At 39.2% G+C, this 15,619-nt stretch overlaps 1 pseudogene; it reads right to left on the reverse strand.

Annotated features, from left to right (window-relative positions):
* Positions 1-7,809: 7,809 nt before the first annotated feature.
* On the reverse strand, positions 7,810-9,081 carry LOC149215196 (uncharacterized; annotated as a pseudogene).
* Between the last annotated feature and the right edge of the window lie 6,538 nt (positions 9,082-15,619).

A 15,619-nucleotide genomic window follows, 5' to 3' on the forward strand; every position in this document is an offset into this window, starting at 1 on the left:
CCAGGTTAACTGTGAAACCTCTTTCCCACTTCGCAGTATTACTTCCTCTTGAATTCCAACAGGTATCTTGTTGCTTAGATCCACAAAACTTGTCCTAGGTAAACTCTACATGATACAATTGTGACATGCAAGCTTCACACACACTCTAGTTTCCCTCAGAAAGAGGGTAAGTCAAAATATTTTGACAGGTTTAACTATAATTTGATCATACACTGTTGAGGTATTGTATGGAATAAACAATATACTATCAATGCACTAATGAAGAACTCAAAATAAACGAATTTCTTGTTGCTACAATAGCACCACTCTTGGGATTCTCCAAGGAGCCACTAATTTATAAACATTTGGAATATTTACTTGGTCTACATAAAGATTAAGCAATGGTACTGATCACTCTTTTCCCTCCCATGGAAGGTCTATATAGAGTCAGCAATAAATTGATTTAAAAGTGAGGTATATGCCTGAAAAATAGGAGTCCGACTCTGCAACTCTAATTTAGTGGCAAGGAAATATTCAACTGTAAATGCCTAATCTCCTACAGTGTAAATTTATAGATAAATGGCTAGCCTAAATCTGTCCATTGTCCACATATCCCAAAAAACCATGTATGTCTACACTCTAGTTGTGTGTGAGAGAGGAGAGATCACATAAATAATCCATTATCAAAATAAAAAGTTAAAGCACAACATTCTATGGAAAAAAAAAATTTAAATTTTATTACATACCTTAGAAAGTTTGAAAGGACAAAACTGGAGCTTCCCTCTCCTTCCACACTTCATTAAATATGCCCCTTTTCCAATGAAGATGTGGCCTGCAGAATCAAAATCAACAAACATAATATGAAAAGGAAGTTTAATGAATTAAAGTAGCTTTGTTATACCTCAAGCAAATGGACTTTGAGAATTTGGATTCATTCCCTACAAAAGATGATATAGCAATATCTAATCACATTTTTAACTGAAACAAAAGTAAATTGGATTCATGCTCTGCATTAGACGATATAATGAGATCTAATGACATTTTCAACTCAAACAAAGGTGAGTTGAGTAAGCTGAAGCTCCAAAATGATGGCATCCAACTTCTGAGTGGCAGTTACTATATATACCTAGCTAGAGGCTATAACATAAAGATATTTGTTATATGTGAAGATAAAAAAATGAAAGGAATGTGAAATTTTGACCATCAACTAAAAGTTCCTTTAAAGGACTAGATCAAACCATAACATTGTTATCAAGATAATCAACTCACCCATGCTAGTACGCTTCTAGTAGTTTCATGATAAAACTCAAACTGAATAAACTTCAAACAACATAAGTTAACCAACGATATGTCTGAGGTTAGTTACCTAAGGATTATATCATACTAAATTTAGGGCAGCTTTAGTGGCATGATAAAACTCAAACTCAATAAACTTCAAACAACATAAGTTAACCAACAATATGTCTGAGGTTAGTTACCAAAGGATTATATCATACTAAATTTAGGGCAGCTTTAGTGGAACCATTGTCGACCTGTTGAGGCTTTTGAATGTTTTGAGGGTGGTATCTACTAATTTTAGTCATCCCAACCCAATGTCCTATAAAAATGACTAGATCTCTATAACTTTTAATATATATTGAACCACAGAACCAGGAAAGAAAAAATACAAAATAAATAAATCTAAATGATAATGTTGGTGCAAACAAGAGTGGGAGTTTTTATTGGGTAACCAAAGACATTGATGTTTTTTTATTATTATTATTTGAAAAATTTCTAGCTACTCATAAGGATAATTATGAGATTATGTTATGACAAGGCCATTTGGGCTAATTGGAATTTGCCCCTCCCACAGGATAATCCAGCTCAAGCCCCCTCAGAAAGCAGCAAAGCAAAGACGGAATCCTGGACCTCCCTTCCAAAGCATACTTTCAAGCTCAACTTTGACGGAGCATCAAAGGGAAACCCCAGAAATGCTGGATATGGGGAATTTTCAGAAATCATGAAGGCTCGCCCCTCCTTATCTACTTTGGCAATATAGGATGGGACACCAATAACTCGATAGAATTGGAGGGACTGTGGCAAGGACTTCTCCTTTCCAGAAAACACAACTTTCATCCCCTGGAAATTGAAGGCGACACCCTTGTCCTCATCAACATGGCCAAACAAATCCTTAATGGGACTCATGCTAGGAAAATTGCCAAGAGTTGGAGACTTGAAGCTAGATTGGAGGCCTTAGAACAATGGCTTCACAATAATCGAGCCATCATCTTCACTCATGTTAAAAGGGAAGGAAACAAGGTTGCGGACCTCCTAGCCAACCTGGGTGTGGAGTCTGAACACACTCTAATCACAGGGACACTCGACATAATCCAAAACCATGATCATGAACAGGAATGCAAACTTCTGGTTCAAAAGGATGCTGCTCTCCCGGATGCGGGTGCCTGCGGTGAGAATTAAACTGATGGGACAGGGGTTGGGCAAGGCAGAACGCCACTTGCCTGACCAGTACAAGGAATGTAAAGAGGATACGGCATCTGGCGCACGGCATAAGCGTATGGATGGGTATTTGGGATTGCAAGGCAATCGGTTCAGCTTGCACACCAGGTTTACAGTGATGGAAATCACCTTCGCACGCACCAGCATGCAGCAGAAAGCACGAACCATCAATGTAGCAGTTATGGGAGGAGCCTCCCGAGGAATGACAAGGAATGATAAGGCCAGGGGAGGGCCTGGGGAGACGGAAACTTCATTGGCTTTTCTTCTCTTCCCGCTTGCCTTCGATCTCACAACGAATTCCAGGGCGCATGAGAGAAAACGGGTTCTTGTATCGAAGGGCTTAGCCATCCCAGCGAAGCTAGATCTTCTCCTACCCGTGTTTCTGTTCAGTGTTTCATATTGGCGTTTTCACTCACATATCTCAGTAACTTATCTCTTTGTCTGGTCATTGCTTTTGTATACTAGTAGGGATTTCTCTTATCCAAGTTTGGCACGCCAGGAGGATGGGTTCAAGCTCAACAAGGGAGGCTCGACTAGAAGGCAAAGCTGCTACCAACAATTGGTTAGTGCTCTGGTGCTGCAGTCCTAGACCTTGGCTGTCGTCACTATCAAGATGCCTCGTCTGAGACCAAGGATGGGCAGCCGTAGAGGGCAGCCGAGGAGGGCTCCAACTGAATCATCTTCCAGTGAATTGTCAGGGAGGCGAAGGCCTTTAACACGCAGCAGAAGAGGAAGATCTCGCGCCACCAGCTCTCGCCCCGGACCTATCCCTACCTCTGGTTCCGCCATCTTTACCTTTGATAGCGCACTGAACAGACCCAGGATCACTGCCTATTTTACAGTGGTTTTTCAGGAAGAAAGCCAAGCAGAAGATATAAGGATACAGTCAAGGAATTCAAGGGCAATCCCGGCTCCCTCTTCTTCATTACAGTTGGATGTTGAAAATTCTCCTCAGCAGGAGGCAAATGAACAGGCGGGCAGAGCTCAGGAAGCGATGATGGTTGACCCGGATCCCGTTGCTCAGAACGCGACTCAGACAGAGGACTTGCCAGACATGGGCTGGTGTCGCATCATAGAAGAGCCCCTTGATGATTAGCACGTCCACCCATGCTTCTTTTTTTGGCAGAATGCCCCTCACCACTGGGCACGACTGTAAGGCGAATAGGTTCTGGGATCTTTGGTGTTTCTTAGTTTTTTGGAGTTTTTGCACTGTCATATGTATCACAGATCGATCCCCTGCGAGGGACGTAAAATTAGACAGTTTTCATATATGTTTGTTTTGGACAGTTCTGCCTCTTACAGGAGCAGAGTTCTTAACTTCGGTCATGATGTAAATTTACCATTACCCTGTTAATATAATAGAAATAGTCTTATGTTGAAAAAAAAAAAAAAATTATGAGATTATGTTTTTTCAACAAAATTTAAGTGAGGTAAGTGATAATCATGAGATTTTTTTTGAATGATCCAATTTTTAAGGCTTTTAAGTAAAATATTTATTATTTCAGGGTTTTAAGATAATTGATATTTTCATTTTCCCAATGTCTATGCATGAAAGAAAGGAATCTTGTTTACAATGTGGATCAAATTTTGATATTTAGTTAGTCTATGTTTGCTTGATAAAGTTCCATAACCTTTTGGGAACACAATTCTTCAACTTTTTTCACAAACATGAGTCCCAGTAGATCCGAGTCTAGAATATTTGAATCCATTTCCAATATTTCCTTGCAAATTGAATATAATTATGGATCTGCATGTTGTGTATCTTCCTAGGAGATATAGAGACCAACCAATTTCTTGAAGAAATGTTTGAGCTAGGACCATGTCAATTTGCACCCTATGTATCATTACAACTAAGAAATACATTGTACCACACAACATTATAATTGGAGGAATCAAGGGAGATTTAACACCTAATTCTAGCAGATAAATGAATATGAATACACAACCTGTGGCATCATAAACACGATCTCTTTATTTATTAGCTCCTCCTTTAATCTTTAATGAAGCACACAGGTCCAAACCATGGTTTCCAACCAATGATTAATGCCACATGCATACTAAGGCTCCTCTGAGCACATTATCTATTTGTCTCTATTACATAGAGATAGGCTTGTCGCCTTATACACAGATATTAAAATCATTATATCCTAAATTTATTGAAAGAAATACATCTAAACCCCCAAATACCAACGTTGCCACATTTTTTGGGTGTTAGATACCCACTACACAGTGCATAGGAATCTTGCTTCATGGTCTTACTGTAATTTCTCTTCTTGCGATTTGGCTCCAAAATCCATCCCTAGCTCCTCATGATTAACAGACCCAACAACTCCCATAAATGGGTCAATAAGTTAGAGGTGTGTCATGTTCTACTGCCCCTACATCAAGCACAACTCTATATAGACCCGTGTTTGAGATGCACTTCCCAGTTTGTGAAACTAGAAGTTGCATATCTCCTATTTCTATATTTCAGAACTCAGTCAATTGTGTGCATTTGACAGATCCTCAACCTTAGGAACCCCTAGGTCAATATCATACTTGAATCTAGATAGGTGTGTGTGAACATCATATTAAAGGGTGAATATCAAAGTCTTGAGATTGGAAAATGTGTGAGAATATACCTCCAAGGAGTTCAAGGGTTTTCGCAAGAAGGCAGGAATCAAGAGAGAGTTGCAGTTTTGTACAACCCAGGGAAAAATGGGGCGGTACAGCAAAATTCAATCATAGGGGCTACTAAGGCCATGACACATGAAAAAGACTTTTCGATGTTTATTTTGAAAAACACATGCAACACAACCCAATCAAAGATAAGATACAATTGCTATATTAATGTCCAAAGAGACATACCCAGTGTGAAACCCTACTTTTTCATAAATATATATTTGTAAATTATAACTTGATTCTTTATTGATTCTTTTATGGGCCCAACTTTCAAGGGCTTCGTGGGGTGGAACAACGAGAACCACAAAGTAATTGTAATGGTGATTTCGTGATGTATTTCCCACATTAACATGGAAACCTACCATTACAATGTCTGGATTGGAATTAAAAGCAGTTATCTGCAAATATGCAATCATAGATATATCAACACAGGTATCCTTAACTCTTTATCAACATATTCTCATGTGTTTAATTTCACAACTATTCTACAATAACATTAAATAACTTGCTCTTCAATGAAAAAACATGAGCTACACTAGAATAAGGAAAAATATGATGTAATTATTATATATATATATGATTGAAGAAAAAGTGCATAAACCTTAAATCCAGTCGGGTTGGGGATCTCTAAGAAGCCTTCTTCTTACACTAAATTCATCTTAACACATAAATCATTGTTTCGAATAACATCACCTCCAAGCTTAATATTTGTAGTATTGTAGGTTGTCTTTCCAAAGAAATCCAGTGTAAATTTTGGGTTGATCCCAACATGTGATGTATTGTTGAGGATACCAGGACCTAGCGTTTTCACCTGCTCTAAATTAATAATGCAATCATGTATTAGTAAATCCAATCCTCCTCGAGTTACACTAGCCATTCTAAATGAGAATATCTTCAAACTATCATCATCATGTAAAAGAATAGAAATATTGTTGCCCTTAGAGAGAGACCTGTAATTTACAGTGCCAAATCCATGGAGAAGATGAATTTCTAGAAAATCACAGAAGTTGTGCAAATAGATCCATAGGACCAAGAGACACAGTGAGTGGAGAGTTGACTTTAAAATAAATAGGAAGACAAAAAAACCATTTCCATCAAGGAACTCCTTCCAATGATGTATCCCAACAGACCTTAACAGACCATCTTGATCACCCTCAAGAACACTTGATAGCTCACTAATAGATGTGCCTTCCAAATTCAATTTTCCAATCAAAGTTGAACCATCATGATAAGAGAGGAAAAGTAATCTGCAGGCTACTGTGAAACATAGAGATATATATTTTGACTACACATATTTACCCCGCCCTTGGATTGTCACCGTCAAAACTTGAGCTTGAGTGTATAACTTTTTTGGATTGAAGTCAGTAGTTACTAGTGATAATAACAGGAAGCATGTATTGTCTTTCCTTTATTGATGATTCTTATCATAAGACTTGGATCTACATATTAAAGATCAAGGATGAGGTGTTTAGCAAGTTTCGGGAGTTCAGAGTTCTGATTGAAAACCACACAAGTATGAATACCAAAGTCTTGAGATTGGACAATGTGAGAGAGTATACCTCCAAGGAGTTCAAGGGTTTTTGCAAGAAGGAAGGAATCAAGAGAGAGTTGCATCTCTGTACAACCCAGGGGAAAATAGGGCGGTCGAGAAAAAGTCCCTCATAGGGGCTACTAAAGTCATGACACATGAAAAAGACTTGCAGATATTTCTTTGGACAAATGCATGCAACACAACCCGAGAACAAAGATAAGATACAATTATTATATTAATGTCCAAAGAGACATACAGGGTGTGAAATCCTACTTTTTCATAAATATATATTTATAAATTATAACTTGATTCTCATATTGTAAAAAAATAAAATCAAATATGAATTAAAGCATGGCAACTGTTTAGATGTCATACTCATATTTACCATTCGAGAATGACACAAAACCACCAAGTTCACAAAAGATTTGACGACTTCAATTTAGCTAATAACAGCATCATATATTCAAGCTATAACACCAAATAATATAATCCAAGAGTAGAGAACCATGATGAGAAATAAAATCAATTCTTGTAACTAAATGAGAGATTAAAACTTACTAATGGTGGAAAATTGTGTAGTGTGAAAAATTTTGTTTCAGATCACAATAATACATGAGTGACAATGTCTAAATACAAAAAGAAACATTACATGTGAACTTTAACCTTTCAAATAAGAGACACAATTCACTAGCAGATAGACTATACTAAAGGCAACTAAGAGTACAAAACTACTAAAACACTATATAGATATATACATAATGATCACAACTAATCTAACACTAAGTTTAAACCAATGCACTTGGGATGGAATCGTTAAAATTTTAAATAGGTTATCAAATAATTATTATGTAAATTGTGTGCTAACTGTTCTCAAAGATGAGATGAATGGTGAAATTTTTTCAAAACATGCTTTAGGGTCTAAAATAGATTCTTTTCACTTAGGTGTTAGGTCTGAGGAAAACTATTCTTCCAAAGTCACCAAGGATATACACTCAACATCGTCCCTTTTTTTGAAACATGAAATGCATAAATTATTCACCGCCCTCATGGGAGCATTGACAACCGTACCCTCATGGAAAAGGAGAAGCTCATTTGAAAAGGAAAAAAAAAACCTGAAGATCCATAAGCTTCAATAGAATACCTTATTGTTTGATATCAAGCATTGTCTTGGCCTGGAACTGCTCCTCTAGAAGATCCTCACTCGTTTATTTACTAAGAAGCTATTGCTTCTTCTTCTCCATAACCATGTGCTCAATCTCTTCCTCATCCGATAGGGGCACATGGGAAACAAACTCTCGCTCTAACTGTTGTTGGTTTCCCTTCTCCTGCTCTCTGATTTATTTCTCCACATACTCCTCTTCCTTGAACATAACCAACATAACAGCAGTGACCTCCCCACTCTTCATTGTTAACCTAGCCTCCCTCTCGACGGACTCAATTCTTTGCCACTCTCTCATCGCCCTGACCGCCATCTCCTCCTCTTTGAGTTGCTCAACTTTCTCTAAGATCCCGTCCTCGTCATCCTTGTAGCCATAATAACTTGCATCGTTTCACTTGTAAATCTCATACGTATACCTCCTCTTCTTTTCCTCGGGGGTTTTATCGAATAGCTCTTTGAGGATAGCTAGGAATTTCGCAGCCCCAAAGTATCTCTAACTGAGGCTATCCTAATTCACATTCAACTACATGAAAAGGGATCCCCTAATTCGTATCTAACTACACGACAAGAGATCCATCACATTCCCATCCCTCAAATGGCAGAAATAAATAGCGATGACCAGAAATTACATAAAGGAGAGGTATCGTTTGGCCTAGATAGTAGTAGTACCCAGTGCCCACCATAGGTTCAGTTTTAACTTTCAGTCTTATGGTGGGTCACAGGCTTTGATCGTACTATTGAACGCGCATTTAATATGTTGTATATTTCCTTGGCTCTTTTGTCCATAAATTATAGAGAAAGCAGCAGCAAATAGTGGACAAAACAAGATTCACAAGGATATAGTGAAGCTCGAGTTAAACCCATCTTGTGGCTAGTGTAAAATGGTAGCACCAACAACACTGTGCACATCCACCTAGATTCCTTCCAAGTCTGTCATCTTGGCCCCTACTTTGGCATAATTAGGATCGCCAAGCTCTACGATCTGATCTTCCCAGTGCTCCTTTTCCCTAATCAGCTTGTTGATCTCATCGTTGAGGTCTGGGAGGCAGTGTTGGCTAAGGTCCAAGTTCTGAATCTCCATGACCTTCCATCCAATATCTCGTATTATCTGTTGCCTCCATTTGTGTGCCTCTGCAAGATCGCAGCATTTTGAGGCCAGGAACGAGCACCTCTCCTTGGGTTTATTCTTCTCTTCTTTCTTGAATGTCAAGAACCTGTTCAACATAGACTGTTCCTTCTCTTCTTTACAAGCCATTCTTCCCCAAAATCCAAGAGCCTATAGCCTAATCTGCTATGTTTAAAGCCCTAAGCCCTCCTTGCCCAGAGCTTCACAAAATAACTCGAGGGTATGAGCAAATTTCATCGAATAAGTAAATGGTATGCTTATAAAGGCAGGAGCAGGGATTGGAATTTAGAATTTCGATCTATATGTTTCCCTTCAAGAACCTTTTCTCTTGAAGATATTAAAAATTTACATTTCAATTACATTAAAATTCCATTTTAAATAAAAGCAATAAAAAAAATAAAAAATTAACACATAATATTCTGTATATATTAATTCATAATTTTGACCATCACTAATGGAATGATTTCATTCAAGTTAATTTGATTGATGTAGAGAATAATTGGTTTTTTGAGAAAAAATATAATCTTAGATTGGAGAAAATTGCCTATAAATAGAATAAATAAAACAATAAAACATGTTAAATACACTTCTTTTTAAATTTAATTCTGCATTTTTTACCATATCAAAATTCTAATTTGAATAAACAACCACTTAAAAAGATAAAAACTTGGAGTTTTTGGGGCAACCGTGAGTCTGTCCTTCAAACCTCCACCACCTGCAATATTTGACACTATTCAAGAAACAACCAACTTGATGGACAGAGGATGAAAACACTGTGTCATGCGGAAAGAGTCAATTTTGCGGACAAAACCAACCTCCCTAGAAGCTTAAGGCTTTCTAGTGACAAACAAGACAATTAAGAACAATCCTTCTCTAAATATGCATTTACCATATAAGAAACCAAGTGTTTAGATCCTACCTGTAGTCCAACGCTGTTGTAGTAGTCCAGCCTCGTCGATCCGGATGAGCTCCTCCTTCTCTTCGAAACCTGCATTCACTAACAATCAAACGATTAAATAGCACCTAAATATCTCATAAAATAAAACATATTTAACATACAGACCAAGGAGTATATGAAACAACTCATAAATAACAAATTGTTGAGAAGAATGGACTTATTTGTATTAATAGGAAACAAAAGAAACCATTACAACCTGAGCCTTGGTGTTGTGCAAGTTCCTCCCAGGGTCCAACAAGAGTTTTCCTTTACTTTGACCAGCTCACCCACTTGCAAATGAAACAAGAAAGGATGACAATCTCTCCTCACAAGCTTCTACAAGGAAGTCCTAATCTCAGCAGCATCTACCCTTAGGAATTTTCAGCTTTCAACCTCCCCTCCCTCTGGCCCAATGCATGTATTTATAGTGCTGTAGAGGAAGTTAATCAGGTCCACCATCAATGGGATAAGCCCCTCTTTGGGTGGGTTAGCTCCCCTCTTGATGGGATAAGTTCCTCTTCCATAGGGATACATGAACCATCTGGAGGCGCTCCATACACATCAAACAAGCTTCTAGAATGCTCTAGAAATGACCACAAGTAACTTTTTTGGAGTCAAACTTGCGCCTTTTGACCTTTACAGGAGTACGCACCCATTGCTTTACAGACAGAGCGTACAAGTACGCAGGTTTTGTGAACTTGGGTTGCGTACACGCAGGTAAGGCTAAGAGAAATTGCATACCCAGAGATAATTGACTTTAAATGACTTTTCTCTCTTTCTTGGAGTTTGACATGGAAAGCAGAGGCATGAGACTTGCCAAGGAGGATAGTATGACAGTTGATGGAGCCATACTAACTTCAAATAGTCATGGTGACATTTTTTAGTGTAACAGATTGCCCCCTAAAGTGTGAAGCCTGAAGTAGATTTAGGGTTTCAAATCATCTAGGAAGGGTGAAGTACTTTATCATTTCAAGGATTATCTTGTGGAGAGCCTGGTCAGAACCTGCAAATATTCAACACAAAATACATATATAAGATGATATCATCGTTGAGGTAGGCATTCCCATACTCAGATTGAAAACTTTAACTAACAATCTAACTACTGCTTTGATACAGGAATGATTTCGCAGTACATCATAATCATAGACAAATGTAGACACAGTATGGACGCAGCCATCTGTTTATGATTAGTCTACTATATAATGAATACAAAATTCCTCGCAGCCTGGATGGTGGAAACTAGATCCAGGGTCTTCATTTCTACTTCCCGAATTGGTACGATGCTATCCATGCGAATAAATGAGTTGATGTCGAACATGGTAGAAACCACTTGATTACCAGTCAATGATGTAAACTGTTAACAAGTGTGAGAGAAACCACCAGTGATGTCAATGGTTCTCAAAGTACCCAGTACAATCCATGAGATGTGAATGAATGTGTTGATGTCGAACATGTCACGGAATCCTTCGATCGAAAGTCAATGATGTAAACTGTCGTCAAAGGCGAGAAACCTACCATTGATGCATGCAGACTTCAAGGTACTGACGATTTCTAAGTCATCTCTCTAGATAATATGCTGATGTCGATAGAAAGCGACCCGTTGCAGGCAAGCCCACAACACGAAATCATAGTTCAAGTTGAATAAATGTTGCTGTAAGGACTGACTCATGGATGGTCAAAATGGATGACAAGTATTTTGCATATGAATGGTTTGTTTGCAGAGACCTCTTGAACACATAACGACACGACAGATGGCTTGGCGACAATTGACCCAAAGTTAATACCCAGAAATGGTTGAAGACTTTCAAAGTGGTTTAATCAACTTTAAGACAAAGGATTTCCCAACCCAGGTGAATGAAAAGTGTCGTGTTCAAGAGTGGTAATAAGGTTTTTCTGTGACAAAAGATAACAAATAGGCTCATTCTTCTCTCTTTTCCCCCACCATTTCTGGCAAGTACCTCTTTATTTTTTACAAGCTTGAGGAGGATAACATATGCTTGATTATAAGCTCATCCTTCGGATGAGTCCAACTTAGTTTAGATTCGAACCCTAAGAAGGAGTGGTTCGTTCCTGTTTGTAATCGAACAGGTCCTTTACTGTGAAATTTTAACGAGTCCAGTATAGGAGAAATTCGGCGTTTTTTGAATTTTAGAGAGTCTGAAAAAACTAAAGAAGACTCCAGGGTTGAACTTTTTCGTAAATTTGTGTCTCTCAAGCCCGAAAAAGTATAAAATAATACTTGAGAGAACCGCTTGATCTTGCGACCAAGGAGTAATTTCATGATTAGTGCCTCTGACCTGAAAAGTAAAAATCGATCAAGGACATGTCGTTTTATTTCCAATATCGAGTTTGAAACGACAAAAACTCGGCAATCTTTTCCTGTTTTTACGGTCAGAAAAGGGCTATAAGGGGACCGTCTTTTAATCCTGTTTTAACGAGTGTAAAAGAAACGCTCGGCAATCTTTTCATGTTTTAGGAGTCAGAAAAGGGCTTAAAATATGACTCTAATGTTTTGGTTCGTGAAAAATGATAATTTTCTCTGAAAGACCTTTTGTCCTGCACAAAAATAACACATTACTCATACCTGTTTAAGATAGGCAAAAATACATTGAAAAATATCTTTCCATGGTGAAAAATAAACAAACCTAACATTCATTTATCCAAAAAACCTATAAAAAGACCTTTTACCATGTCATTTTTACCATTTTACTATTGAGGGAGAGAAAAGGGCTTTTGGCAAGAAACTTCTCGTGGACTTTGCGGAGAATCCGACCGTCGGAATCGAGCGCCGTCTCTTTCAGGTATTCCACAACATCCTCCTCTTTGTTTTCATCCATTTAGAATTTCATTTTAAGCCCTAGTTTGATTTTTTGGGGGCTTTGGGGTTTTAAGATACGCCTTTCGGGGTACGCAGGTGCCCCATGGGCGACCTGCGTACCCCGACATTTTCGTTAATGGGAAAATGGTCGGAGTACGCAGCCCACCTTCAGAACAGCTGCGTACCGCCGCTCTGTTTCTGAACGCGGGGTGCGTACTCCGCGCAAAGCAATTTCAAAACCCCAAGTCTTAAAACTAAACCATTATTTTTTGATTTAATGAATTCTAATGGGTGTTTTCTGGTGTGTAGATTGCCCACCATGCTTGATTGGCGCGAAAGAGAACACGAAGATGTCGATTTGGCCGCAATAGATCATCAACCTTCCATTGATGCTTTGAAGGCATGCGGTCTCTACAAATACTGGGCCATACCTAGCATGAGGGCCCAGGTGCCATTCTTAGAGTGGCTGGTTGAAAGGTGGAACGTCCAGGAACAATGCTTTTACATCGGAGGGAACCAGCTCGAGATAGAGCCCTCTGACATATATTTTCTCACTGGTTTGCCTAATAGGGGCGAGCAACTGTCTCTGTTCGGGACTAGGCCGGGTGGCCAATCCCTTGCTAGTCTCCGGCTAGAGTGGTGCAACAATCAAAACCAGGAGAAGGGGATAGAAATCAAATACATATCCCAACCTGAACTTATGGTAATTGCCTTTACAGTTACCAGACTCTGCGGCGCAGCCGCTTTGCACATTGCCACCGGGTCCCAAATGCGGATGGCGATTGATTGCTTCCGAGGCACCATTTTCAACTGGTGCGATGCTGTGTTGGCCAACATGAAGGGCCAACTGACTAGGGCAAAGAACGGGCAATTAAAGACCTTTGGGTATGGGCCTTTAATTGTGAGCTTTGCCCTAGAGAAAGTTCTGATGCTTATCCCTCAACGTCTCATTGTTGCGGTTGGGCCACCTCAGGAGCCAAAGTTGATGTGATGGGTTGCGGTGATGGCCCGGCATCCTAATGAGGGAGCGGGGGTTGTCCGATTTCCTGCGGGTTATTTTAACTGGTTGGAGGACCAGGTCTTTGAGATCCAGGATTTTCCTTATGCCGGAGTAGATTTTCGTGGTGATCCAGACATGGTTCTTCCACAGGGAGAACAATGGGACGACAGAGGTACTTCATTTCTCACAAGATTTTAAATTATCTATTTTTTTGTTTTTTATATATCGTCTCAAAACTGACAGTAAAAATTTTCAAAATGCAGATGTGGGTCCACGGCGTCTAGCCAATCTCCGGCCTTTCGAGAGGAGACAACCAGTTGCACCGGCACCGGTCCCACAGGATGCGGCTGCAGAGACCTTAGCTGAGTTGGAGCAGGATCTAGAGCGTCTGACGACGGATATACCAGAGACCACTATAGATGATATTCCTATCAGACTTCAACGCTATGTAGTCGCAGTCCCAGGACCTTTTAGGAGGTTCTTGTGTAGGGTAGCCCGTGCAGTGGTGTCGTATAGGGAGCACCACCAGTGATTGGATGGTCACTTTGTAGACACATGTGACATTTTGGTTTTTTGTACTTATCATTTTTGCCGATCATAAGGTGTTTTGCAACCTATGATCGAAGACGATGTATTTTTGACACACTCCTATCTATATATATCATTATTACCGGCTTATCTTGTTAAACATGTGTGATTAAATGTTAATGTTTTTAAATTTACATGTATGATTATCGCAAATGTCTGTCTAACATTCGAGAAGCAATTGCATCTGCTAATGTATTAAAAGACCTTGGAATATGTTGATATTCGGTGTAATCAAATTCACGTTCCAAAAGACGCACTCTCAAAAATAACTTTAATAACACTGGATTTCTAATAGCATAAACTCTATTAAGCTGTAATACAACGAGTTCAGAATCTAACCTCACTACCAAACTCCGAATCCCAAATGAAATGGATTCAGATAATAATTCAATCACTGCACTGTATTCTGCAATGTTGTTTGTTGTTTGACCGAGGCTCACCCCATGCATAGAAACTAACTCGTCAGAGGGCGAATAGATAACCCAAGCTGCGGAAGAGATATTCCGTGTACTACGACAAGCACCATCAGCAAATCCAATGTACGTTTGGAGAGGCATCGACATCTGCAAACATCAAAGGTAAAACCAAGATAAGTAGAATAACGACGAAAAACACACTTTCTAAACTAAGCACATTGTCTATTCTAACAAACACACTAGCTAGAAAGAGAAAATTAACCTAACTATCCTAACGAAAATCTTCACACCCACCATTTAAGCATAATACCTCTTAAGGTAAAGTCCATTTCTGGGTTTACCCAAAGAGTCCCCATCAAAGTCAACCAGCTCATAGGCCCCTTTTGCTAGCTTTCGCTTAACAATGTAGGGTCCATTCCACATAGGAACGAATTTTCCAGCACCTAATTTATCGTTAGCTTGATCATACAATAGCACTAGGTCTCCTTCCGAAAAATTTCGAGGGGTCACATTTCGATCATACTGAGCTTTCATTCGTTTTGCATGAGTCTCGATTGCCAGTGCAGCATCACGTCGAGTCTCATCTAATTGAGCTAAATACAATACACGCTTCTCCTCTTCGGAAGTAGCTGGAAGTAATTCGATAACCATTTGAAGTGATGGGATTTCGCATTCAATGGGTAGCACGGCTTCCAAACCATAAACTAGTTGGAAAGGAGTGAACCCTATTGATGTTTTCACTGAAGTTCGATATGCCCAAAGCGCGGAAAATAACATGTTGTTCCAATTCGACCGATGAATGCCAATGATTCGTCGGATCATGATAACCAAAACTTTGTTGATGGACTCAACCAGAGCGTTGGCTTGTGGATAATAAGGAGTTGAGCTATCGTGACGCAAACCAAGCT

Source organism: Pinus tabuliformis, chromosome 1_1, assembly GCF_031772625.1.
Source record: "Pinus tabuliformis cultivar Carrire ecotype Pingquan chromosome 1_1, CPIR1, whole genome shotgun sequence".
Lineage (NCBI taxonomy): Eukaryota > Viridiplantae > Streptophyta > Pinopsida > Pinales > Pinaceae > Pinus > Pinus tabuliformis.